The sequence below is a fragment of the Notolepis coatsorum genome (assembly GCF_963971535.1).
Source record: "Notolepis coatsorum genome assembly, chromosome: 11".
In the NCBI taxonomy this organism is placed as follows: Eukaryota; Metazoa; Chordata; class Actinopteri; order Aulopiformes; family Paralepididae; genus Notolepis; species Notolepis coatsorum.
The window spans coordinates 116,965,644-116,991,272 of NC_140175.1; positions in this window are offsets into that span (position 1 = coordinate 116,965,644).

The window sequence follows — 25,629 nt, forward strand, 5'->3', positions numbered from 1 at the left end:
TGGAGAAAAACTTGGTACAATTAAACACTGCAACGACCACTGCAAACGTCGAGTGAATCGTCAAGTAACGTTAACGTCATTGCTACTGCTGTGACTAGCTGCTCTAGTCTACCGGTCACAAGGTATGAAGGTATAGTCAAAATCTATACCGTTTATACCGTCCACCCCTAATCACTACCCAGTACCCACCTTCAAAACCGCTCTCAAGAGCACCTACGGGAGGCTGCAATTCGAACCTGGCCCCTGTAAATGTCTGAACCGCCCTCCCACCCCCTCCTAATGTACAGTTCCCTCCCCCTCGTATGTATATATTTACTGTTGGGATCTGTTTAACAGTACTGTATTTACTGTATATTTGCATATCTTGTATGTCACAAATGTAACAGTACTGTATATGTCATGATTAGATTAGATGATTGATTAGATTATTATATCTGTATATGTCATTATGAATTGAAAATGGGGGACCCTGGTGTAAACAAGACGAAAGTCTTTCTCTGGTCTGCATCCCCTTAACACATTCGGGGCCATTGGGATGAGTCTAATTATTCTCAAGAGGACCGGGGAATGTAAACAAACGTGGGGCTGTTTGTACAGCTAAATCTATACTTTATAGTATTGCTATCTGTCCATTCTCATTGTCAATTGAGTCCATAAACCGTCCCTTCAAAATGGCTTAAAAAAAAAAAATCATCAATAGGTTCTCATTTTATAGCGCTGTGAATATAAGCGTTATACCGGATTTTGGTCTAGTATATTTCCTGGAAGCTGAGATACAGGGCTAATAGCTAATAACGTTAAATCCAATGGCATTTCGGTTATAGATACGCTCCAGTTAAAACTCAAACTGCATATGATCGGTACGATCCTCACGCATGTATGCATGAAAGGGGGGGGGGGCGGGGGACGTTGTTTCGGATTATCGATTACCAATAACCGTGTTAGCCTCATTAGCCACATAGGCCGAACGCCTGGTTGGCTATCAAAACAAGGCCCGATCGGATGTACTTTACGTGAAAAAGATCTTACCGTGGTCCGGTGGGATCGCCCGAGCATTTCCCCATTATCGATCGCCATCTGGTAGATCGATATGTCCATTGGCTGATGATAAATCCCCTTATTGCATGGTGAAATCTGCGATGCAAAACGTAATCCAAGCTACTATGCTACACATCCAGAATCCTGCTACTGGAAACTCTAAAAAAGAGTCCACCGTTCGGCCACAGGGAACACTGCATTATCGCGATAGCGCCCCTAAGAGGATCTGGCCGGTATTGCACCTTCTCGAATTCATAGAGTAGGGTAGATCTGCAGTGCCGCTCGGCGACCTTGAATATTATTATTATTAAAATGGAATAAAAGCAATAACAACTTGCCACGGATTTATCCGTGCCTCTGTCCACAACGGGTGGAATTGAAACACGGAGATATACGTCCTTGGGCGCCATTGTGTTAACAATTGTGTGTATTGAGCTGTACTGTACTCTACCCATTCTGAAATCTGTTAATTCAAGTTTTCAATCAATCAATTGGGATGGAGGAGATAGCAGCAAACACGTCTCGCCCATGCAGAGGGGAAAACATTCTATCCTCTAGACTGGGCCCGGGCAGGATATTCCTTTATTGATCCCCTTGGGCATAACAAAAAATATTGTTTGTTTCCTGTTGGTTGTCAGTTAAGGCCATGGGTAGGTAGGGAATTTATTTAATTATTTTTTATTTTATTCTTTCCCACGGCGACTATGGATAGGGAATTTCTTTATTTAATAAAAATGTTCACAACAACATGGATGCTTGTACTCTGCCAGCATGTTTAATATCCATAATACTAAAGGTTTGACTAAGATTTCTACGAAACTGTATTCTAAAAAAAAAAATTATTTTTTTAATTTTTTTTATATAAACTCATAAAATATATTGGGTCGCACCTAAATCGGCAGGTTCGGTCGGCAACCGGAAACGAACCATTATTCTTTTTTTAGGCCTTGGGGAGATTCAGTCGTCATAGCAGCAGGGGGTACAGGTATGGTCAGGGTAATAGGAGAGCAATACATATAAGCAATAAACAAATGTAATCTGAATATACAATTTTAATAAAATAAACCGCAGAGTTGCATATGAGTCTGTATACCCTATTGGTCATAATATAACTTACAATAAATATAGGCAATATAAAATATGACTAAAAGTAAACGGTATACACAAAGGTGCAGATCATAATATGAGTTATAGTCCATGCAGGGTTTAGTGGTTAAGACAGGGCTGTACGTTAACTTTTTTTGCACATAGCACTGGTGCTACAGAGGTTGATCGTTTTGTAGCACAGGCCAAAATCTTGTAGCACAAGTATAAAATGTGTTATATTTGTAACAGTCACAAATGTGCCTATTGTATTTGTGTTATTTAGTTGCAGTGCCATGTTTGGCTGTCATTTTATGCTGACAAGTTGACGTCACACAGCCAGACACGTTACGTGTAAGGAATTATGGGATTTGGTGTTGGGTGTATGGACTCTACTAGGGGTGGGAATCACCAGTTTCATCACGATACGATACGATATAGATTCTTTGGACAACAATACGATATTTGCTGATATATGCCACGATATGATACGATGCAGGTGCCTGCAATCGATATGAGACGATATCATAACATAAGCCCATTTAACACAATCAGTAACATTTAGATCAACTAAAAAAAGGCAACGGAAATATCATTTGACATTTTTATTTTTGACCTCTTCCAGACTTTTAAAGGAAAAACAATCTATTGTTTTTAATACACATAGACCTCCTGTTCACTGTAAAGTGCCACGTTTTGATATATTGAGCTTTAAACTTTAAGTTAAATGTTTTGGAACTCGCAACACGCAACCGTTTTATGTTGCATGATCATGAATACATTTATTTTGTATTGTATTTTTTATGTTTAAATATCAACATTATCTGTCCACCCTCAGTACATTTACTATCAATATAATATACTCGTCTGACTTCATGTGATCTTTCCAAACGCGCACACACACACACACACAGAGAAGGGAGAATGTCTGCCCCCTCCTCCTCACTCTGCCCGTCTGCTGTTCTCTCTATATAAATATGGCTATGAACAGCTTGTTGTTAGCTCATGCTAACGTAACGTTCATTTCGGACTTTATGACGCGAGGATTGCAAAGCATGTTATATGCATTTGACCCGTTGCCGAATAAAACAGCAGGGATTTGTTTTGGGTCGCGACAACACTATCCACTAGCTCCGTTTCAATGTCCACATTCCAAACGCTGCTGAGATGAGTCCTGCTCACCTGCTGTGTTGTGAGCTGAGCCGAGCGGATATGAGTCACTGCTCGCAACTCGCGGGGATATTGTTCGCTAGGGATTATGGGATTTGGTGTTTGATATATGGAGTCTTACGCAGAAGGGACATTGTATTTAATCGCACAAGACTACAAGTACCAAGTGGATAGCGGGCCATCACGGGCCATCGCACCAGTGCTATTGAAGTCAATCCTTTCATCGCACAGACTGACGTCAGTGTCGCACGTGCGACATATATATCGCACTGTACAGCCCTGGGTTAAGAGTCAGACATTCCTAATGGTTCCTCAAGTTCTGCAGCCGTTAGTTCTCCAGCTGCTGGCAGCAGTCCGTGCCCCCGGTTGTGGAGTCTGATGGCCACTGGCTTGAAGAACTGGCAGACGGGCACACAGACACACACGTTGTTGACCTAGTAACGTTAGTGCCAGCTTGCTTGCTGTTGCTGTGGCCTGGTGTTTTGAAAGCGCTCCAGTCCTTACCGAGCGGTGAGGAGGATCTGATGGTGATCCGGGCTTGTTCTTAGTGGTAGAAATTAGGGATGCATGATAATTATCGGGCCGATATCAGCAATTATGACGTCATCCCGATAAACCCGATAACATTATTGATAGCTCCGATAATATATAATACATTTTTTGGTTAAAAGAAATCCGGTGTGGGTGGATTGGGATGAAGGGCGTTTGTTTTTACTGTAGGCTCCTCCCGTTTTCCCAGTACTGTGGTATGACTGATAGCGTGTGGTTTAGGAAGAGGGAGTTTTTCACAAATCCAGCGCTCCATTTCTCATGCCTGGCTGTGACGTAGTCTCGTAACTTTCAGAAGCAGCACAGATAGTAAACAAAGATGGCGTCGTCAGACTTTTTCAAAGTTTCAGAGGAAACCCGTTTGCTTGCTATTTGTAACAAATGCAGAAGTTCCACGAGGAGGGAAAGGGGCAACAAGCTATAACACATCCAACCTAATAAGTCACCTGAAACATCACCACCGCTACGATGGTGTATTAAAATCCGACGCCGAGCAGCTAAAGGCTAAGCTAATCCAAAGCCAGCTGCAAAGGAACCGGCGTGGCTTGTACCTATTGACGAGGCGTTTGCAAAATTAAAGACGTTTGACAGAGACGATTTGTTTGGTTTATTTAATTCTTTTTGAGGTGTGCTGTCTTATAAATGCCAAGTAATAGTTGTTTCATGGACCCACAACAGTCTCCTCTCCTATAGCGTCAAATGTTTTATCTGCTGACGAAGCACAATACCTGTTGGTTTTTAGTTCACTCATTGTCCAGGGAAACACATTGTTAATGACATTGGCGGATTGTGAATTTTGTGATTGACTCAAATTATATTTATTTGGAAAAATAAATATAGTCACTTTATTTGAAGAGTCAAAACTGTTCTCTTGGCTTTGTTTTGTTCATAGTAGTAACGCTCATGTCATGATAAATCTGGTTAGGTCAAAACTACAGGAATATACATAAAAAAAAAAAAATATTATAATACAATAAATATATATATATTATCGGTATCTACCTTGAGGAGCATAAAGTTATCGATATCTGGTTCAAAAAATCAATATCGTGCACCCCTAGTAGAAATCTGTTATCCAACTGTTGAATTATCTGTGGTGACGATCCATGGCTGTTCTTTTATATTATTATTATTAGCTGCCGCAGCCTCAGATATTAGCCCTTCATTAGCTAAATCCAGAATGAACGTTAGCTTAGCAGTGTTTCTCATCTGTTTATCTGACGTATATTATCCTAGTTTAGCTTGGCTTAGGAGTCCATGGTAAAGTTGTATTATTTGCAGTTTACCAAACAATAATTTTTCAATTTTCTGTAGATGTCCATGATATTACATTTAGAGTTGTTCCGATACCGATACCATTATCGGAAATGCCTCCGATACTGCCTAAAATGCTGGTATCCGTATTGGCGAGTACGCCGAAAGGCTAGCCTCCGATACCATATGATGTAATTTATCAACAACACGTGCGGTATCCTCCTACTGAGAGTGAGCATTATAAAACAAACGTGTTTTTAATCGACCGTGAATTAAAGTGTCAATGCTGTTTGTCATTTTAACGGCAGATACTTTCTTAAATGCCATCGTCCCGAGAGAGGGGTGTTGACAGGGAGATCTGATGTATTCGCTTGTTGGTGTTATTAGCATTAGCTAGTTTTAGCTTAACGTTACCTTGGCTAAAGTTGGGACTAGGGGTGCACGATATTGATTTTTTTGATATCGATACCGATAACTTTCTGCTCCTCAAGGTCAATACCGATAATATATATATATTTATTGTATTATTTAAAAAATGTGTATTCCTGTAGTTTTGACTAACCAGATTTATCATGACATGAGCGTTACTACTATGAACAAAACAAAGCCAAGACAACAGTTTTGACTCTTCAAATAAAGTGACCATATTTATTTTTCCAAATAAATATAATTTGAATCACAAAATTCACAATCCGTCAATAACTTGTAAACATAACACTGCAAAATGTAAACATTTGCCAATTGCCATAGTGAGGTTCATCACTCAGTGATGTAAAAATAAAATAAAGGTAAAAAAATAAAAATAAAGCTCTCGATGTGATTTATCTAGAGATATCTACAGCAAGAATTTTAGGTGTCAGTGAAACCAACATTGCAATCTGGTTAGAAGTGGTGGAGAGAATAAAGGCTAGCATATGAATTGTAGTGCCTGCAGAAACGAATGAAAATGGATGGATTATCCAAGTGGGGGTCCGGGGGGGGGAGAGCGAGCAAGAGCATATGTATGTATTGTATTAGATAGCAAGTATTAGGTATATATCTCGTAAACTACATTTATATTGATTAAAATGGAATGTATAGTCCTGTGATTTACATTAGATCTTTACTGTTAATGCTTGTGTGTCTAATTTTATGTTATGTTTAAAAAATAATTAAAAAATAAAATACAAAAAAATACAAAAAATAAAGGCCTCTAGAACTGTTGCAAATCTTTGCATACGCCTGGGATTCAAATTCAATACTGGCAGGTAAAATCGGACAGTCAGATATGTCTCTATGTAACCAAAGTATACAAACTGAAAAAGTGCTTTCCTCACAGTATCAAAAACAAATAAATAAGCTACTGAAACAAGTTCCACACAGTAACAAACAGTCATTTTACAGAACAAAGGATTAATTATATTACTTATAATAATCCATGTAAATGACAGTGAGTGAACCCTTTTTTCCACTAAACTACTAAAGCATTGAGGTTTCAAACTTTCAATTGTTTTCGTTTTTTTTCTCAAAGAGAGAGATATTGTCTGCTCTGGGAGTGGAGACCCCTAGGGCCTAACAAAAATAATAGTTGGTTTCAGGTTGCCGACCGACCCTGCCGATTTAGGTGCGACCCAATATATTTTATGAGTTTTTTAAAAAAATTATTAAAAAAAAAAAAAAAATCCTTTTTTTTTTTTTTTTTTTTTTTAAGAATAAAGTTTCATAGAAATCTTAGTCAAACATTTAGTATTATGGATATTAAACATGCTGGCAGAGTACATGCATCCATGTTGTTGTGAACATTTTAATTAAATAAAGAAATTCCCTATCCATAGTCGCCATGGGAAAGAATAAAATAATAAAATAAAATAAATTCCCTACCTACCCATGGCCAAACTGACAACCAACCTGAAACCAACTATTAATTTTGTTAGGCCTAAGTCTGCTATAAGCCATTATCCCTTTGTGTGTGATTATTTTCTCACAGTAGTGGACCTAGGCGATTGGCGTTGTGTACTTGGGATATTTCACCGCCAGTCTCATTGACCCACGGTAAGAGGAATATAACGTTATTTTCAACCCGATTGTGAGTTTCCTTGTGAGCAAACCGATCTGATGAATATATCACCCAACCTACATAAAGCATTTACTGATGATCGGGGAATTATAAACAACCCCCCCCCTTTCCTTCACGCATGATGAAGCATAATGTATACCGATCATATACATTTGAATTTTTTTATATAGCGTGTATAGGGAAGAAACGCCAATCGATAACGTTTAGGCCTATAACTCACGTTCTAGGAATTACTGCAGAAAACGATAAAAACATACTTATATTCTAGAAGGTATTTTTGTATGAATGTATGTGTTGTGAAGGGCCAGATTAAACTGAGAATCTACCTTTATTGTTTGATATACTTTGTATATTATTTATATATATACACGGAATATCCCTTTACCCGCGTTCAAACCAGAGTAATATTCGCTCTCCTATTGGACAGCGCCCCCAGGCGCCAGCGCGCAAGCCCCCAACGGCAGGTTCAAAGACATGTTCAGGCATGTCAGAACATGCCCGGAGTCAGCGTATTGATACCAGACAAAGACTGCGGTTTGGGACTAGATATTCACTTAAGTATAAATACAGCGCAAGGTGCGCACACCGTTAGAGAACGTTCAGTACCTTACCCACCTTCACCACGAGTCAACGTGCAGTGAAGTGAGCAACCTTGCGTCTAACAGAGCATTGAGAACCACGTGCGAATAGTTTAATGAAGTAACGTCGAGTTCGACCTAATCTAATGTGAAGTAAATAGTCGTTCATTTATTGTATATCGTGCGGCCACAGTTCGTTCGTGTGTAGCATTACCCAGCGGTTCGTCGTGTCTTTAGCTAGTGTACTTAGCCAGGGTGTGTGGCCTAAATACGTCGCCCACACCCGAGGAGTCCTAGGCGGAGAACCGTTGGACATGTACACAGGAGAATCGGCGTCGGCGATTGCAGAACCATTACTGGTTGGATTATATTGATTTGGAACGTGGTACCCGGAGAAGAGCATCGTTGATTTCCACTGTCGTTTGGGATTCAACCTCGTGAGGATTACAACTCGGGCCGGCCTCGTGGACGGAGGCTGGCTAGCTGTCATCAATGCTATCTAGCATTTGGATTACAATTATTACTTTGCTGCTGATCAAGGGAGTTTACAAGAACCGACTCCTGTACCTGGAGTCTCTTTATTCCTCATTGAATCAGACGGAGTACCCGAACATTCCTCTACCCTCCAGGCCTTACACCCCCGGAGGGAACCCATTGTCTCCAGGCGGTACCAGTGTTGCCCTATCTAGTTGCTACTATACGACAGGTGGTGTCAACTTAGACCCATCGTAGGATTCCTGCTATTCTTAGTGACTCATGCTATTGACTGACTTTACGTATATTCTTCGCCATACAAGCGCGACCCTAATTCTCATTCTGTAACCTAATGTTTCCTAATAATAATAAATTACCCTCAAATACTATTTCTTTGTCAATGCCGTGTTCTTGTGGGTGTTCACCATCTATATTTGATGTACTGTCTGGCCAGTAATTAAAGTACATAACTAGCAGTGGTTTAATCTATCACAATCTTTAATACAGTCAGGGTTTTGTAACCCCTCAGTTACAGTATGAATGAAAAAGTATAACGTTCCCACATCCTGAACGATAGATAATAGATGTTGAATGGGCCATAGTAATGTCAATATAGCAATACAATTTAAAAAGTTATAGCCCTGCAAAGAAGGTAAACATCTCCATAGGTTTACAGCGCTGGCAGAGAGGGGCATTAGATGGGCATAACTAGAGCCATATGAAATCAGTTTAATTTTTTTCCAAATTCCATTAATTTTTTTTCCAAATTCGTTTTTTTCCGTTTTAATATTTCAGAATTCTGTATTTTGCTTTGTACGCTCATTTTACCATCAGAAATAGTGTCTAATAAGTGGGAATGAATAAATGTCCACAATTTAATAAGATATAACAGTCCATTTTAATAGGGCTGTCTTAAATACTTCGAAGCTTCGTTCGATGGGCATGGGATTCGAATATGAAAATAAAATTTGACTATTAAAAAATATAAAAATATAAATGATATATATTTTTTTGCAAAATCAACTCTGCCTCTCTTTGTTAATTACAACAAGCAATGCTGTTATTTAAGATGAGGTCAGACTCGGCACTGACAGATTTGTGTTCATTGTGCTGCTTTTATAAAGCCTCAAATGACGGCTTACAATATTTCATGAAAGCAAAGTGTTTTGTTTGTCTAAGATTTAAAAAGGTTTAAACTTTACAGCACTGACAAAGTTGAACAAAGTGCTGTACAAGTCCCACAACATAAAAAAAAAAAAAAAAAAAACATTGTTATTGCTCAATTCCGCGATTCCGTCCGCGATTCCGTGATCGCGGATTTCATATGGCTCTAGGCATGACCCCCGGCGGGCAATGTGTTAAGTCAGTAGAAGAAAAAATCATGGACAACTCTCTTGACCAGGGATGACTCTATATATATGCAGTAAATATAAATTGATATATCCAGCACTGCTATCATACAGAGTTATATGTAGGGATGCCCCCCGAAACCCGGTTCTAAATAGGAACCGGTACTAAATTAGAAAGAAACGGAGTATTGATAAGCTCAGACGTTATCGGTACTGCTATCGGTAGTCTAGGAGCAGATTAGCTACGGAGCTAACAGAGTGTACCATCCATCTGCGACACAACGGTGGCAGCAACAGTGGACACAGAGTAATGTTAACAGTAGTCTAGGAGCGGATTAGCTACGGAGCTAACAGAGTGTACCATCCATCTGCGACACAACGGTGGCAGCAACAGTGGACACAGAGTAATGTTAACGGTAGTCTAGGAGTGGATTAGCTACGGAGCTAACAGAGTGTACCATCCATCTGCAACACAACGGTGGCAGCAACAGTGGACACAGAGTAATGTTAACGGTAGTCTAGGAGCGGATTAGCTACGGAGCTAACAGAGTGTACCATCCATCTGCGACACAACGGTGGCAGCAACAGTGGACACGGAGTAATGTTAACGTTATGTCGAGTTCATACTACACGTAATGAACTCGACATAATGTTACCATTACTCCGTTTCCATGAAGTGTTTAATTAGCAGCAATCTGTTGTTGAAAATGTAACGTTAAACCGGAAATGGAAATGAGGACAGGAAGCCGTCATGAAATCGTTGTAGTCATATTGTAGTCTTTTAGTCTTATTAACTAAAATATTTTAACAAAATAAAAAGCAGCAGCACTATTGGATAACTGAGTCATGTTTGCTATGTATTTCTTTCTTTAGGGGAGGACATTTGTTTCACAGTTTTAGCATGATGTTTTATAGATGGCTAGGTTAAACACAGGTTTTTGTTTTTAAGAGAGGGGTTTGATTTGATTGAAGTTTATTTCAAATATGCAACACAACAAACAAACATCAAGTACAGATATAGCCTTAAGCCGTTCAAATAATAAATGTATTTTTTTTAAATAATAATAATCTAAAAGAACCGATAAGAGTATCGATAAAGTACCAAACCGTTAAGCAGTATCGATAAGAGTAGTAGTATCGATAAAATCCTAACCATACCCATCCCTAGTTATATGGGTAGACTATTTCACATCTGGTCAATGTTAGCATGGTGTTATTCACCTTCAAAGACGAAAAAAAATAAGGAATAATAATAAATTATATTCTCCTTTGGTTCATTACAATTTACTCAAGAATAGTAACGGACACAATATTTCTGACACTGGGAATACATTTCCTGAGGTGCATAGATGTCCCTAGATACCAAGAACATGCAAGTGGACCTGGAAGAAGTGGAGCAATGTTCCTTTTACTTGGGTATGTACTTTTAGGCGAATTTAGAGTCTGGCTTAATAGGTTAAAGTCAACACTTATAAAGTCATAATGTTTACAGCTTAAAGTAAACATTTCCATACTCGTTTCCATGCAGTCTAAACAGCTCTTACCCTGGTCCAGCTGTGACGGTTTCATGCAGTCCACCAAACAGACAGACAGTTCTCTCAAACCAAGGTGTGAGCAGCTATGAGGGGTAGTCATATTCAGACCAATCTTGGGGGGAAATTAAGGAAAGAAATATCAGTACATTTTACATTCATCCTAACAAACAAAGGTCTAACTTGTCAGTTGAAATTCATCAGGAACACAGAAAACCAAGCAATAACCACCAGTCCTTAACCAGCTATACAGGCAGCGCTCTTTTCCTAGGCTAACAAATTGTAAAAGAAGGAAAATCCTGACAGGAAGATTTACATAAGAACTGAAAACACATGGGTGTATATATAGACAGATGCACTGCTATAGTTCTGATCTATGAATATAAGCCTATGATATTGCATTTCATTTGATGGCCAACTAACTAAGTATTTTGTATTTTTTTGTATTTATTTATTAACACAGTTAAACCAAAGTAAAAAAAAAACATAATAAGTTATAACCATATTGTGAAGGAGAAGTTAGAAGCCTAGAGGCTTATCGAGAACTAAGACCACGTCCATGTCAGAAAGTACACTACATTAAATGAGAATACAACTAAATGCAATATCATGGACATCTACAGAAGATTGGAAAATATTGTTTGATAAACTGCAAATAATACAACTTTACCATGGACTCCTAAGCCAAGCTAAACTAGGATAATGTATGTCAGATTAGGGCTGGGCGATAAAACGATAACGATAAATATCGCGATAAATTATTTCCTCGAAATAAACATGAAACGTGGTCGCAAAGTTTCGATATATCGATTTTCCAAGTTTGGCTCCGTTCAGCCTCGGCTCAGCTCACTCACTAACAACCAACGTTACGTGATGACGTCCTTACGCACCACAGCTCAGGACTCAAGGCTGCTAGGATACTTAGCTTGCACGGCGCTATTTAATATATTTACGTGCCGAGTATGTGTGTGGCGAGAATTCTGATGCCACGGTTATAGTAGTGTGTGATATACGGTGGACGTCGTTGCAATGTATTGTGGCGGAACAGAGTATTTTAGGGATATTTACTAATACATCGTCATGGAATACATCGCTTGTAAACGAAGCTGGCTAGGTTAACTAGCTTGCACGGCGCTGTTTTTATATATGTACGTGCCGAGTATGTGTGTGGCGAGAATTCTGATGCCACGGTTAGAGTAGTGTGTGATATACGGTGGACGTCGTTGCAATGTATTGTGGCGGAACAGAGTATTTTAGGGATATTTACTAGTACATTGTCATGGAATACATCGCTTGTAAACGAAGCTGGCTAGGTTAACTAGCTTGCACGGCGCTGTTTTTATATATTTACGTGCAGAGTATGTGTGTGGCGAGAATTCTGATGCCACGGTTAGAGTAGTGTGTGATATACGGTGGACGTCGTTGCAATGTATTGTGGCGGAACAGAGTATTTTAGGGATATTTACTAGTACATTGTCATGGAATACACAGTACTGCTCGCTCTGGCTAACGTGCGCGGACTGATGACGACATCAACTAGAGACATTCACAGCAGAAAAATAAGTCTATTAATAGCCCGTCCATCGGTGCCGGGCATAAAAAGTTAATTAAACTTGACAGACATTATATCGACGATAATTATCGATATCGAGTTATAGGAAAATAATTTTAAAATTTTATCGCAATAACGTTTTTGGTCATATCGCCCAGCCCTATGTCAGATAAACAAATGAGAAACACTGCTAAGCTGACATTAGTTCTGGATTTTGCTAATGAAGGGCTAATATCTGAGGCTGCCGCAGCTAATAATAATATAAAAGAACAGCCATGGATGGTCATTGGTCACCACAGATAATTCAACAGTTGGATAACAGATTTCTACCACTACTGAACAAGCCAGGATCACCCTCAGATCCTCCTCACCGCTCGGTAAGGACTGGAGCGCTTTTCAAAACACCAGGCCACAGCAACAGCAAGAAAGCTGGCACTAACGTTACTAGGTCAACAACGTGTGCGTCTGTGTGCCCGTCTGCCAGTTCTTCAAGCCAGTGGCCATCAGGCTCCACAACCAGGGGCACAGACTGCTGCCAGCAGCTGGAGAACTAACGGCTGCAGAACTTGAGAACCATTAGGAATGTCTGACTCTTAACCACTAAACCCTGCATGGACTATAACGCATATTATGCCTGACAGACCATCATCTGCACCTTTGTGTATACTGTTTACTTTTAGTCATATTTTATATTGTCTATATTTATTGTAACTTATATTATGACCAATAGGGTATACATTCAGATTCAGATTACTTTATTCGCCATTTTATACAGGTACAAAATAGAGCGTGATTTGACATTACAGTGCATACTTTTTTCACAATTAAGGGGAGACACTGCAGGTGAATAGGGTAAAAAAATTAACTAATAGATATCACAATGAAACTTCCCCAGTTGATTACTTATATTAAGACAAGACTTTTTTGTATTACAAGTTTTCTGAAATTGTATGTTTAAATATGCAAATGAGGCATGATCTACTTAAATATGCACTAATTTGCATATAATTCCAGGACAGAAATCTGAACATTGGATAAAGCCATTTTCAAAATTATAGTTTCATTTTGTTGACATATTAGAGCCAAAGGTTATTACAGAGGGGATTTTGGATATCTCTTTTTATCACTCCATAAATCAGAAAATACTAGGGATGGGTACCGAATTCGGTACTTTTGAGGTACCGAACCGAAACATGTCGGTACTACCGAGTATCGAATCAAGTGAGAAACCGAAAAAAAAAAAATTTATTAAATTTTTTTTTTTTTTTTTTTTTTACTTTTTTCTTTTCATGTCAACGTTCACACGCACAATATATGCTTACCTAGGATTTGACTTGATTCAACAACAAAGCAGTCAGAGCAATGACAAGCCGAAAACTGTCGAAATTGTAGTTATTTGAAGTTTGGATTTTTTTTTACGACTGAGGTAGGTAAATTAAATTTCGACAGTTTTCGGCTTGTCATTGCTCCGACTGCTTTGTTGTTGAATCAAGTCAAATCCTAGGTGAGCATATATTGTGCGTGTGAACGTTGACATGAAAAGAAAAAAGTAAAAAAAAAAAAAAAAAAGTAAAAAAAAAAAAAATTTATAAAACTTTATTTTTTTTATTTTTTTTATTTTTTTTAAAGTACCGAAAAAAGGTACCGTTGGGTACCGGTATCGATTCACAGGTACCGGTACCGGTATCGGTTCAAATGTGAAAGGTACCCATCCCTAGAAAATACTCCATTCGGACTAAAGTACCGAAAAAAGGTACCGTTGGGTACCGGTATCGATTCACAGGTACCGGTACCGGTTCCCATCCCTACTAACCGTGGCCTCAGAATTCACGCCACACACCCACTCGGCACGTAAACTATAAAATAGCGGCGTGCAAGCTAATTATCCTAGCCAGCCTTGTTTCCAATGTACTAAATATCACCCTAAAATACTCCGTTCAGCCCCAATACATTGCAACAACGTCCACCGCATACCCCACACTACTCTAACCGTGGACTCAGAATTCACGCCACAGACCCACTCGGAACGTAAACTATGAAATAGCGGCGTGCAAGCTAATTATCCTAGCCAGCCTTGTTTACTACTGGAGTCCTACCTCTCTACCCAGAGGTGCAGCGCGGGTCTCCTTCGCTGTCGGCCATCTCCTTCACTGATTGGTTGTTAGTGCGTGTGCTCATATCCAAGCTTGGAAAATCAATATATCGAAACTTTGCGACCACGTTTCATGTTTATTTCGAGGAAATAATTTATCGCGATAGTTATCGTTATCGTTTTATCGCCCAGCCCTAGTTCACAGCATCGTCCGTGGAACGGTTGGCTCTGTATGCAAACTGCAGGGGGTCCAGAAGAGGGTCTGTGGTGGACTTCAGGTGGGCCAGGACAAGGCGCTCAAAGACCTTCATGACCACAGACGTCAGGGCGACCGGTCTGTAGTCGTTAAGGCCTGTGACCTTGGCCTTCTTGGCAGGGCTCCAGACTAACTTTTTTCACCACCGTCCCAGAACCGTCCCGAAATACAATTTTAACCATCCCAAAGTGAATGTAACTGTCCCAAAAATACCAGTGCATACATTAATTTTTTAAATTTTTTTTAATTAAATTATATAAATTATACTTTTTTTTCCCTTTTTTTAATACAGCTACTGTTTTATATATACTGTTTTTTAGTAATAACTAGAAAGTAATGGTATTTATTCAACAACAGGTGATTGATTATGATACTAATACAAATCTATACACCGAGTATGGGGCTGCAGCACTGCAGATATACCCTACTCCAACGATCCACACGGACATTACACGGTGTTGCACTCGTTACCAAGTGGCTCTGCAGATATACCCTACTCAGCTACAAGGCTCCGTTGGAGAGGCTCTGTTGTGATTTTTGCACAATAAATATTCAACATTCTCTTTTGAGACTCCGCCTCAGACTCTTATCATTTGGCACTAAAAGCTAAACATTGTCACCGATATGGCTGTCCGCAACATGTCATTAATTGTGTACGCGAGGTGGTTCAGTGACGACGCTAACATGAGCTAGGTTAGCTAGCATGTAGCTGCAGATGGAAAGACTAACTTTACTGGTGAAAATGTGATTTACGTTGGAATACTCCTTTGCCAACTTGCTGTACTTTGCTTGCAGGTCTGCAGCCATTATTGCTGGATTATGTGAATAGTCCCAACTTTAGCCAAGGTAACGTTAAGCTAAAACTAGCTCTTCAGCTAATGCTAACACCAGCAATCGAACCCATCAGAGCTCCCCGTCACACTGCTCTGTCGGGAGGATGGCATTTAAGAAAGTATCTGCTGTTAAAATGACAAAAAGCATTGACACTTTAATTCACGGTCGGTTAAACACACGTTTGTTTTATAATGCTCACAGCAGACCGCAGTGTTGTTGATAAATTACGTGGGGATTTAAGTTCCGCAAAAAAAGGTTCCGCACCGTTGCAATCGTACGGTGCACAGCGCGTACTGTACCGGAGGAGAGGTGGGTGGGAACTTGATGCTGGATGAGCGTATTGCTGCGTTGGGAGGCGGAGATAGTCATTGGATTTGGCAAATCACGCTACGTTTAGACTTCAGTGAACTTAGTCAGCACGAGACATGCACCATTTGACATCAATATATGCGCGCACTGACAGTCGGCCAATTGACATTTCCTGTGAGAAAAAAATCCTCTCCGTCCCGGATGCGTCCCAGCAAAGATTTCTGTTCGTCCCAAATCAATATTTGATCGTCCCCGGGACGACGGGACATTGTTAGTCTCGAGCCCTGCTTCTTGGGGACGGGGATGATGGTCGAGGCCTTAAAACATGCTGGGACCAGACAGCTCCAGTGAGGTGTTAAAAATGTTAGTGAACACTGGGGACAGCTGGTCGGCGCAGTGCTTCAGGGTGGCGGGTGAAATAGAGTCAGGACCGGCTGCCTTCCGGGTGTTTTGACTCTTGAACAGGCGGTTCACCTCTCTTTCTGTGACAGAGAGGGGGGGGGGGGGGGGAGGAGGGGGGAGGGGTGGCGGGAGAGGGGAGACAGGGTTACCACTGGGGACCGGGGGGGGTGATTGTGGTCTGGGGGTGTGAGGAAAGGGGGCCGGGGGTTCCCGGTCAAACCGGCAGTACATTTTATTTAGCTCATTTGCCAGTAGAAGGGTGTCAGACGTCTGTGGGGATTTTGGCTTGTAGTTGGTGATGGTTTTGAGACCTTTCCAGACTGAGGAGGAGTTCCCCTCGGAGAACTGCAGCTGCAGTTTCCCCGAGAAGCGCTGTTTCGCCTCCTTCACTGCTCTCTCGAATCTGTACTTGGCCTCCTTAAAACTAGCCTTGTCCCCACTCCATCTGGCCTTCTCCTTCCCAATCCTCAGCTGACGCAACTGGGCTGTAAACCAGGGTTTGTCGTTGTTATAGACTTTCCTGGAGCGGGAGGGGACACACTCCTCCTCACAGAAGCCGACAAATGACGTCACAGTCTCTGTGTAATCGTCCAGGTTGTTGCCGGCCTCTGGCCCCGCCCACTCCAGGAAGCCCTGATCGCAGCCCGCACGCTCCAGCCAAGCGCTGAGTTTGTCCCGAGCATCACCGGACCACACTTTGAAGCGTCTTACTACAGGTTTACAGATTTTTTATTTCTGCCTGTAGCAAGGGATCAAGTGGATTAAATCGTGATCGCTGTTGCCCAGCGCCGCACGGGAGACAGAGTGGTAGGCTCGATTAATTGTACAGTAGCAGTGGTCTAACGTGTTCGCTCCCCGGGTTGGACATTTAACTTGTTGCCGGTACCTCGGGAGAGCCCGGCTGAGATTAGCCTGGTTAAAGTCACCGAGGGCGATCACCAGACTATCAGGATGTTTTAGTTCAGCTCTTAGAATCTGCTTAGCCAGTGCGTCTTGTGCAGCGTTTACATCTGCGCCGGGTGGAATATACGCACACGCGAGGATAATAGAGCTGAACTCAAGGGGGGAGTAAAATGGATGGCAGAGTAAAAATAGGGATTCCAAGTTAGTGGAACAGTGCTGGTAACATCCGAGCTCCAGCGAGCGTTTACAAAGAGCAACAAACCCCCGCCTCGAGTCTTGTTAACTGCCACAAAGTCACGGTCAGCCCGGTGCATAGAGAAACCCTCCAGCTCCACCACTTCATCGGGATGAGAGGTGACAGATGGGTCTCCGTGAACGCGAACACTGCTGTTGAGCGAAAGTCATGCTCTTTGCTACGAGGGACCGAAGCTTATCCATTTTATTGCAAAGAGAGTTCACGTTTGAGAGGAAGATACCCGGGAGTAGAGGACGAGATCCTCTCCGGCGGAGGCGAGCCAGCCCTTTTGCCGCGCTGCCGCCTGACCCACTTCACAGCCTGCGTGAAGACTGCGGTTCCCCTCACGAGCACATCCAACAGATCCGTGGAGCGGGTGAGTAGTTGAGGGAAAATGTCAAGTGGGATTGATTTCCCAATGTTCAGCAGTTCTTCTTTAGTGTAAGAAGTAACACAGGACGCTGGGACTAAACAAAACAAACAGAATCTGGGAATGCAGGTAACTTTCAATCTGATTTCCTGCCATTGTCTAAGGGTGTACCACATATATATTAATCATATTGTTTCTAGTCTTTCAACACAAGCAGGTTGTCAGGCTCATCTTTATGCGGATGATACAGTTGTCTACTGCATTGCGGATACTGTTCAGGAAGCTATTGTGAACCTACAGCTTGCGTTTGACATAGGGATGCCCCGATCACGTTTTTTGCCACCGATAACGATCACCGATCGTCTATTAGCCATATCGGCCTGATACCGATCGTTTTGGTATAAAAAAAAATATATATATATATATAAATTTTTTTATTTTATTTTTTATAAAAAATATTATATAATCATACTTGTAGTTGTATTATCTGCGAGACATCGCCACCACGCAACAAGTCAAAATGCTCGCTATCTGCAAACAGCTCCACTGTGTCTGTACTCGAGTAGCCTCCAGCTACGGCCAGGATTCTCCGGCGCTGCAGCTGGACCCTATTGGTATAAATCACATTCAACATGCCCTCAGCTCGAATATGCATCGAATCAATGTTATAAGACATTGATATCAGGAGCTATCTGTAGCTACTGCTAGCTGGCTAGATAACGTTAAGACAACGCCTCAGTGAACTATTTAGTTTAGAGCTAACGTGAGCTACCGAGTAGGGCTGGGCGATATGACGATATTATATAAATATCGGGTACAGTTCATTAACGATACACTTTTTAAACGTATCGTGGATATCGTGATGTTTTGCCCAAGAGGCTTGTGTCGCGTCAATCTGGTCCACACGTTGAAACTTTTGAACAGCGCCGCCGCCGCCCCACACACACACTACTGCATCAAAAGTTACTACTTATGATAACAAAGGCATTCGTTTTGTGGCATTGACGTTATATAGTTACACTTTCAATAACATCAGCGTATTTACATAGCAACGACCAAGGTCGACCTAGATATAGCAAGCATTAGCCGTTCATATCTCAGCCCGTGCTGACTCCGTTGTGCCCATTCTGCGGTCTGTTAATAACGTTTTCAATCAGACAGATGTATGGAAAGGCTTTTATTATAACATCCGTTGCAGTAAAATCATTATGCCTCCAGTCGTTTAGTCATTCTGCAGAGCTAAAAGCTAAACGTCGGCCGCGGCGAGCTACCGCTGCCATTGTTGTTTTCATTGAGCTCTCCAATAGCGAAAGTAAAAAATTAATACGCGCTTGCCGATTGGTGCTAAGAACAGCAGGGCGGGTGCAAGCGATGTGACGTAATTGGCAGACGCGACTGTCAATCAAAATGATTCTGTTTGCCGACTGAATGAATATAAACGTTATTAACAGATTGCAGCATAGGTACAATACAGTACAGCTCAATACAACAACAATCAACAGTGGACTGGAGGATGCAGACCAGAGAAAGACTTTCGTCTTGTTTACATCAGGGTCCCCCATTTTCAATTCATCATATTTCATATCTAAATCATATAATATCTCATGCAATATATAATCTAATAATCCAATAATCTAAATCTAATATATAATATAAAAATGCTAAATGCATGGGTATTTTATTTTGTCTTTAATGTTAGCTTGCAAACTCAAATACTGTCTGGGTAAGCCTCAATGAATTGTTTGGGGAAAAAAAGAAAAACATCGTGATGCGTATCGTGTATCGCCGAAAGGTCAGAAAATATCGTGATATCATATTTAGGCCATATCGCCCAGCCCTACTACCGAGTCAACGGAGGTAACTTATCATGCACTCGACTATTGCTGGAGCATTTGTTGATATCAGCAGCTATCAGTAGCTAGCCAGCTAGATAACGTTAGACAATGCCTCATGTAGTCACTGGGTCATTTAGTTTAAACGGTAACGTTAGCTCGGTAGGTAGCCAACGTTAGCTCACGTCGCATGCACCAGACTATAGCAGACTGCGAGGCATAGGAGCCTCTTGTTTACACGAGTGCGGGAGGGGCTGGGGAGGAGGAGGGGCCGTACGTTGCAGGCAGCTGTGTGTCTGAGAGAGAAGTCAGCAGTGAGATCTCCGCTAAGAATTGGATCATGTTTTTCTATCGGTTTTGACGATCAGCGAAAATAAAGCATTATCCCTAGGGATGTCCCGATCATGTTTTTTTGCTCCCGATCCGATCCCGATCATGTGATTTTGAGTATCTACCGATATCGATCTTTCCCAATCCGAAAAAAATAAATAAAGAAAATTTAACTTTTATTTTTTTATTCAACAAATGTGCACGTCTTAAACTCATACTGAGGCCTTAGTTTTGGTTTTAAATTGCATATCATCATTCATTTATTTATTGTCACACAGAGCAGAAGAATGTTGCCAAAACAAACCAATAGTATCCAGCTGCAGAACGGCTGACCAGCCACAATCTCAGACCCAAACGCGATTCCTTCAAATGATTTATGTCAAGGATTGCAATGCCTCGCTTGAATGAAGTTAACTTTTCACCTGGATAACGTCAACATTCAGGGTGAATGTAATGTGAGAAATTGGGAGAAAAAAGAAAAAAGAAAAAAAAAATTGGGTCTGAAAGTTTTGCTGTTCTGCCGTTCTGCAGCTGGATACTATTGGTTTGTTTTGGCAAAATTCTTCTGCTCTGTGTGACAATAAATAAATGAATGATGATATGCAATTTAAAACCAAAACTAAGGCCTCAGTATGAGTTTAAGACGTGAACATGGTCATGTTTGTTGAATAAAAAAAAATAAAAAAAAAATCACAGAAAATCACGTGATCGGCCCCGATCAAGTGATCGGATCGGGACATCCCTAATTATCACCGATCACCGATCTCATATTTATACTGAATATCGGTCGATACCAATCGCTGGCCGATCGATCAGGGCATCCACACTCTCCAAAATGCTCTAGCTAAGCTCAAGTTAGTGCTTAAAGGAACACTCAAACATTTTGGGAAATTAGCTTATTTGCCATCTACTGGAGTTAGACAAGCAGATGCATACCTTGTTCTTCTCTGTGCATGCAGTAGGAAGACGTTGGGAACTAGGCTAATGGAGGAACCTACTTCCAGTGACTGATGCTAAGCTAGGCTAACTGGTGCACGTCTTTCTACTCCTACTGCATGCACAGAGAAGACAAAGGTATGTATCTTCTGGTCTAACTCCAGGGTAGATGGCAAATAAGCTAATTTCCCAAAATGTTGGAGTGTTCCTTTAATGCTAGTAAAACCAAGTCTATTAGAGCCATATGGAATCCGCGATCACGGAATCGCGGACGGAATCGCGGAATTGAGCAATAAAAATGGAATCCACTATAAAAAAAAATAAAATAAAGGTTTTTTTTTTTAATTTTTTTTTTTTTTTTTTTTTTTTGGGACTTGTACAGCACTTTGTTCAACTTTGTCAGTGCTGTAAAGTTTAAACCTTTTAAAATCTTAGACAAACAAAACACTTTGCTTTCATGAAATATTGTAAGCCGTCATTTGAGGCTTTATAAAAGCAGCACAATGAACACAAATCTGTCAGTGCCGAGTCCGACCTCATCTTAAATAACAAACAGCATTGCTTGTTGTAGTTAACAAAGAGAGGCAGAGTTGATTTTGCAAAAATATATATAATTTTCTTTTCTTTTTAATAATCAAATTTTATTTTCATATTCGAATCCCATGCCCATCGAACGAAGCTTTGAAGCTTCAAAGTATTTAAGACAGCCCTATTAAATGGACTGTTATATCTTATTAAATTGTGGACATTTATTCATTCCCACTTATTAGACACTATTTCTGATGGTAAAATGAGCGTACAAAGCAAAATACAGAATTCTGAAATATTAAAACGGAAAAAACGGAATTTGGAAAAAAATTTAATGGAATTTGGAAAATAATAAAACGGATTTCATATGACTCTAAAGTCTATGATGTTTTCTAGAGCCAGGGTTATAGATTGTGACATGCTACACCTAACAACGGCAAATGGTTTGTATATTGAAAGAGTTAGTGAGTATAAATATCTTGGTATATGGCTGGATGGTAAACTTTCTTTAAAATTCCATATAGATAACCTAGCTACAAAATTACGGCAAAAGATTGGTTTCTTGTACCGTAACCATGCTAGTTTTCCTATGTTCTGTAGGAAAATAATTATACAGGCTGTTTTTGTGTCAATATTGGACTATGGTGATTGGTGATGTAATTTACAGGCATGAGTCTGCGTCTACATTAAGGCCTTTGGATTCTGCCTACCACTCCGCCCTAAGATTTATTACGGGTGACAAATATGATACTCACCATTGTCTTTTGTATGAGAAGGTAGGCTGGCCATCTCTCTCGTTGCGACGTAGTTATCATGGGTATATTTTTATCTACATAGCAATTATTGGCAAACTTCCACCTTATATTACAGTCATCTCCCGCCTCGACTACTGCAACGCACTGCTAGCTGGCCTCCCGGCCACTGCCACCAGGCCTCTTCAACTCATTCAAAACGCAGCGGCCCGCCTGATCTCAAACCTACCGAAGTCGGCCCATGTCACCCCACTTCTTAGGGACCTGCACTGGCTCCCCATTGCTGCACGTATCCGCTTCAATGCCCTCGACCTAGCATACCGTGCGGCAAAGGGAACCGCTCCCGCCTACCTCCGGTCAATGGTCTCTAACTACACACCCTCAGGCCTAACAAAAATAATGGTTGGTTTCAGGTTGCCGACCGACCCTGCAGATTTATGTGCGACCCAATTTATTTTATGGGAGTTTCTATTGGCGGAAAAAAATACGCATTTTGTAGAGCGCCCTTTGTTCCAGTAGAGAGCGCCAGACTCCAGCAAATGGCGCTGTGTTAAACTTATTTCAATTCAAGTACTTGGCACTGAAGTGCAAGGCTCCAGCGCCAGAACCTGTACCCTCCACAAGCCAGTCTGCCTTCGACTTGCTGTTTCGTGCACAGCAACGTATACATTTGCCTCCGCTGAGAACTGAACAAAATAAAAAAGACGAGTTGATGAATTCCATCATCAAGAGCCTCCAAACCAGGCGAGTGGGGTTTTCTGTCCAGGTGAGCACAAACCAAGGCTCAGAATTGGTGACGGTGAGTTAACTATTTTACTCAAATGGAACGAGTCTGTCTGTATGTACTGTATCGTTCTGCCATACTAATTGTTATGAAGAATGAGGAGGGGTTTATGCTTCTTTGGGGTTGTTTAATTCCATTGATATCGGTTACATACAGGTGAATACCTCGCTCGTCATCACACACAGCTACATGCTTTACATAGATATAGATAGCCACTAGATAGCCCGCGCTGCCGGCCAATGGAGAGCGACGTCGTCGTAGGGCGGCCATCTTGCTCCAGGCAGCTCAGCTACCGATAACCCTCACTCAAGGCTGACTGGAGCAAAATGGCGGCGGTTCAGCGACGCTGGTGACTCCGCCTTAAGCTATCTAGTGTTCTATATATCTATGCATGCTTACACGTGTATTCCACGACAACAAACTAACTTCCGGTGCCACCCCCTATCTCTCCCGGTCGGAAACACACACCCAGCTAACAGTGACACACACAACGGCAGAACATTATAGTACGTTTCATTTTCATGCAAGCACTGTTTCTGTAATAGTATGAATTTGAGATAATATTTTTTACAATCAAGTTTAATTAAATAGTAAAAAAGTGCAGTCCTGGCATGTCAAGAATGAGAATATATAAAAAGCAAGTATTTCACAATATTTGCACAGCTCTCTGACGTCGGGATATTTAGTGAGTATATTTAGGGGTGGCATTTTTAGTACTACCTTTGTACATTGTACTTTTGTAGTACAGTGTCTTTGTATTTGAACCTTTAGTACATGTGTGGTATTTAATATAATAAAAGCTTTTTGCTGGGAGTCGGAGGCGTGGTATATCTGGTTGTGGATTTCATCCTATTCCTAGATCTGACTCGTTTTAATAACATACATAAATATTTCTTCTTTGATTTGACGGGCAGTGGCAACTTCTAGAGCTCATCTTTCAATCTCTCCATTGAATGATCAGAATATTGGCACAAAAGGTGTGAATGACAGTCTGACATTTTTATATAAAAAATAAACTGACATTTCAATTGTTCTGCGCTTTAAATACGTACATGAATGTCAGAACTGTAATACTTCTGCCCAGTTTGTATTGGAGCTGGCAGAAGAAGCACGTTGTCATGTTCTGTTTTAACCCTGCTGCCCAGTTTGTATTGGAGCTGGCAGAAGAAGCACGTTGTCATGCTCTGTTTTAACCCTGCTGCCAAGTTTGTATTGGAGCTGGCAGAAGAAGCACGTTGTCAATGACTGCATTTGGTCTTTCATGCACTGTTTAACATTGAAGACTTCACTTTAAATAAATGTTCTGTTTTAAAAGGAGTTGTCCATGTCTTCAATACTATAAAAGCAACAATATATGGATATTAAACATCTTGGCAGAGTACATGCACCTGTGGTGTCAAAAAAAAAAAAAATCCCTTTAAAATAAAAAAAATAAAAAAATAAAATAAAATAAATTCCCTACCTACCCATGGCCAAACTGACAGCCAACCTGAAACCAACTATTATTTTTGTTAGGCCTAGTCACCACCACTAACTTGTGTTTCAGAAACCTTGTTTAAATATGCTGATACTAACTCATATACATTATACATGTGAAAAAGTAGAGCCAGGTACTAATATCTAATTGTGTGCCCAGGTAAATGAGAAGCCATTCTTCCTGTTTTCAATGATCAATATTAAGCCCAATGCCAGTGATGTATATCCAGGAGAGGTCATATTCCACGTGGAGTGAACTCCTATTGAGCGGAGCATGTAACGCATGTAATATAGAACAAATATTATTCACTTGATAGTTTTTGAATTCGAGGTAAACGGATGGATAGGTGTTTACTGAATGTGTCATTAGGAAGTGAAGTAGAAGCCATTCTGGAAGGATTTCAGGTCATCAGGTCTGAGACTTGAGTGACGATAATCAATAGTTTAACATCAAATTCCTCAATGGGTGCTTAATCATGATTATTATGCCCTCTAAAGTAAATGTTACTGTATTTATAAAGGACCTTTCAATACAGTTAAGTAACAAAAGAGCTTCACAAATCAAAATAAAAACAGGACTTTACACACTGCACATTAAGACAATGCCTGCAGGTTGTTTTAAAAATGAAATCAAACTTTATTTATATAGAGCCTTTTGTGCAAGATTAAAATACAAAGGTGCTTAACGAAGAAGTCATCAAATAAATGCAACACAATAATTGAAATGGGAATAAAACAACAACAATAACTAGTGGTAATGAAGTAATGAATTAGATACAAGCTAATTAAATAGCATGGTGAGACAGAGACTCTGACCGCTATGAGGGCCGTCTCTGTGGAGTGACCAGTCCTGAAGCCTGACTGATTAGGGTCTAGGAGGTCATTCTGTAAGAGATAATCAGAAAGTTGGTTGGATACAGCACGTTCAAGTGATTTAGAAAGGAAGGAGAGAAGA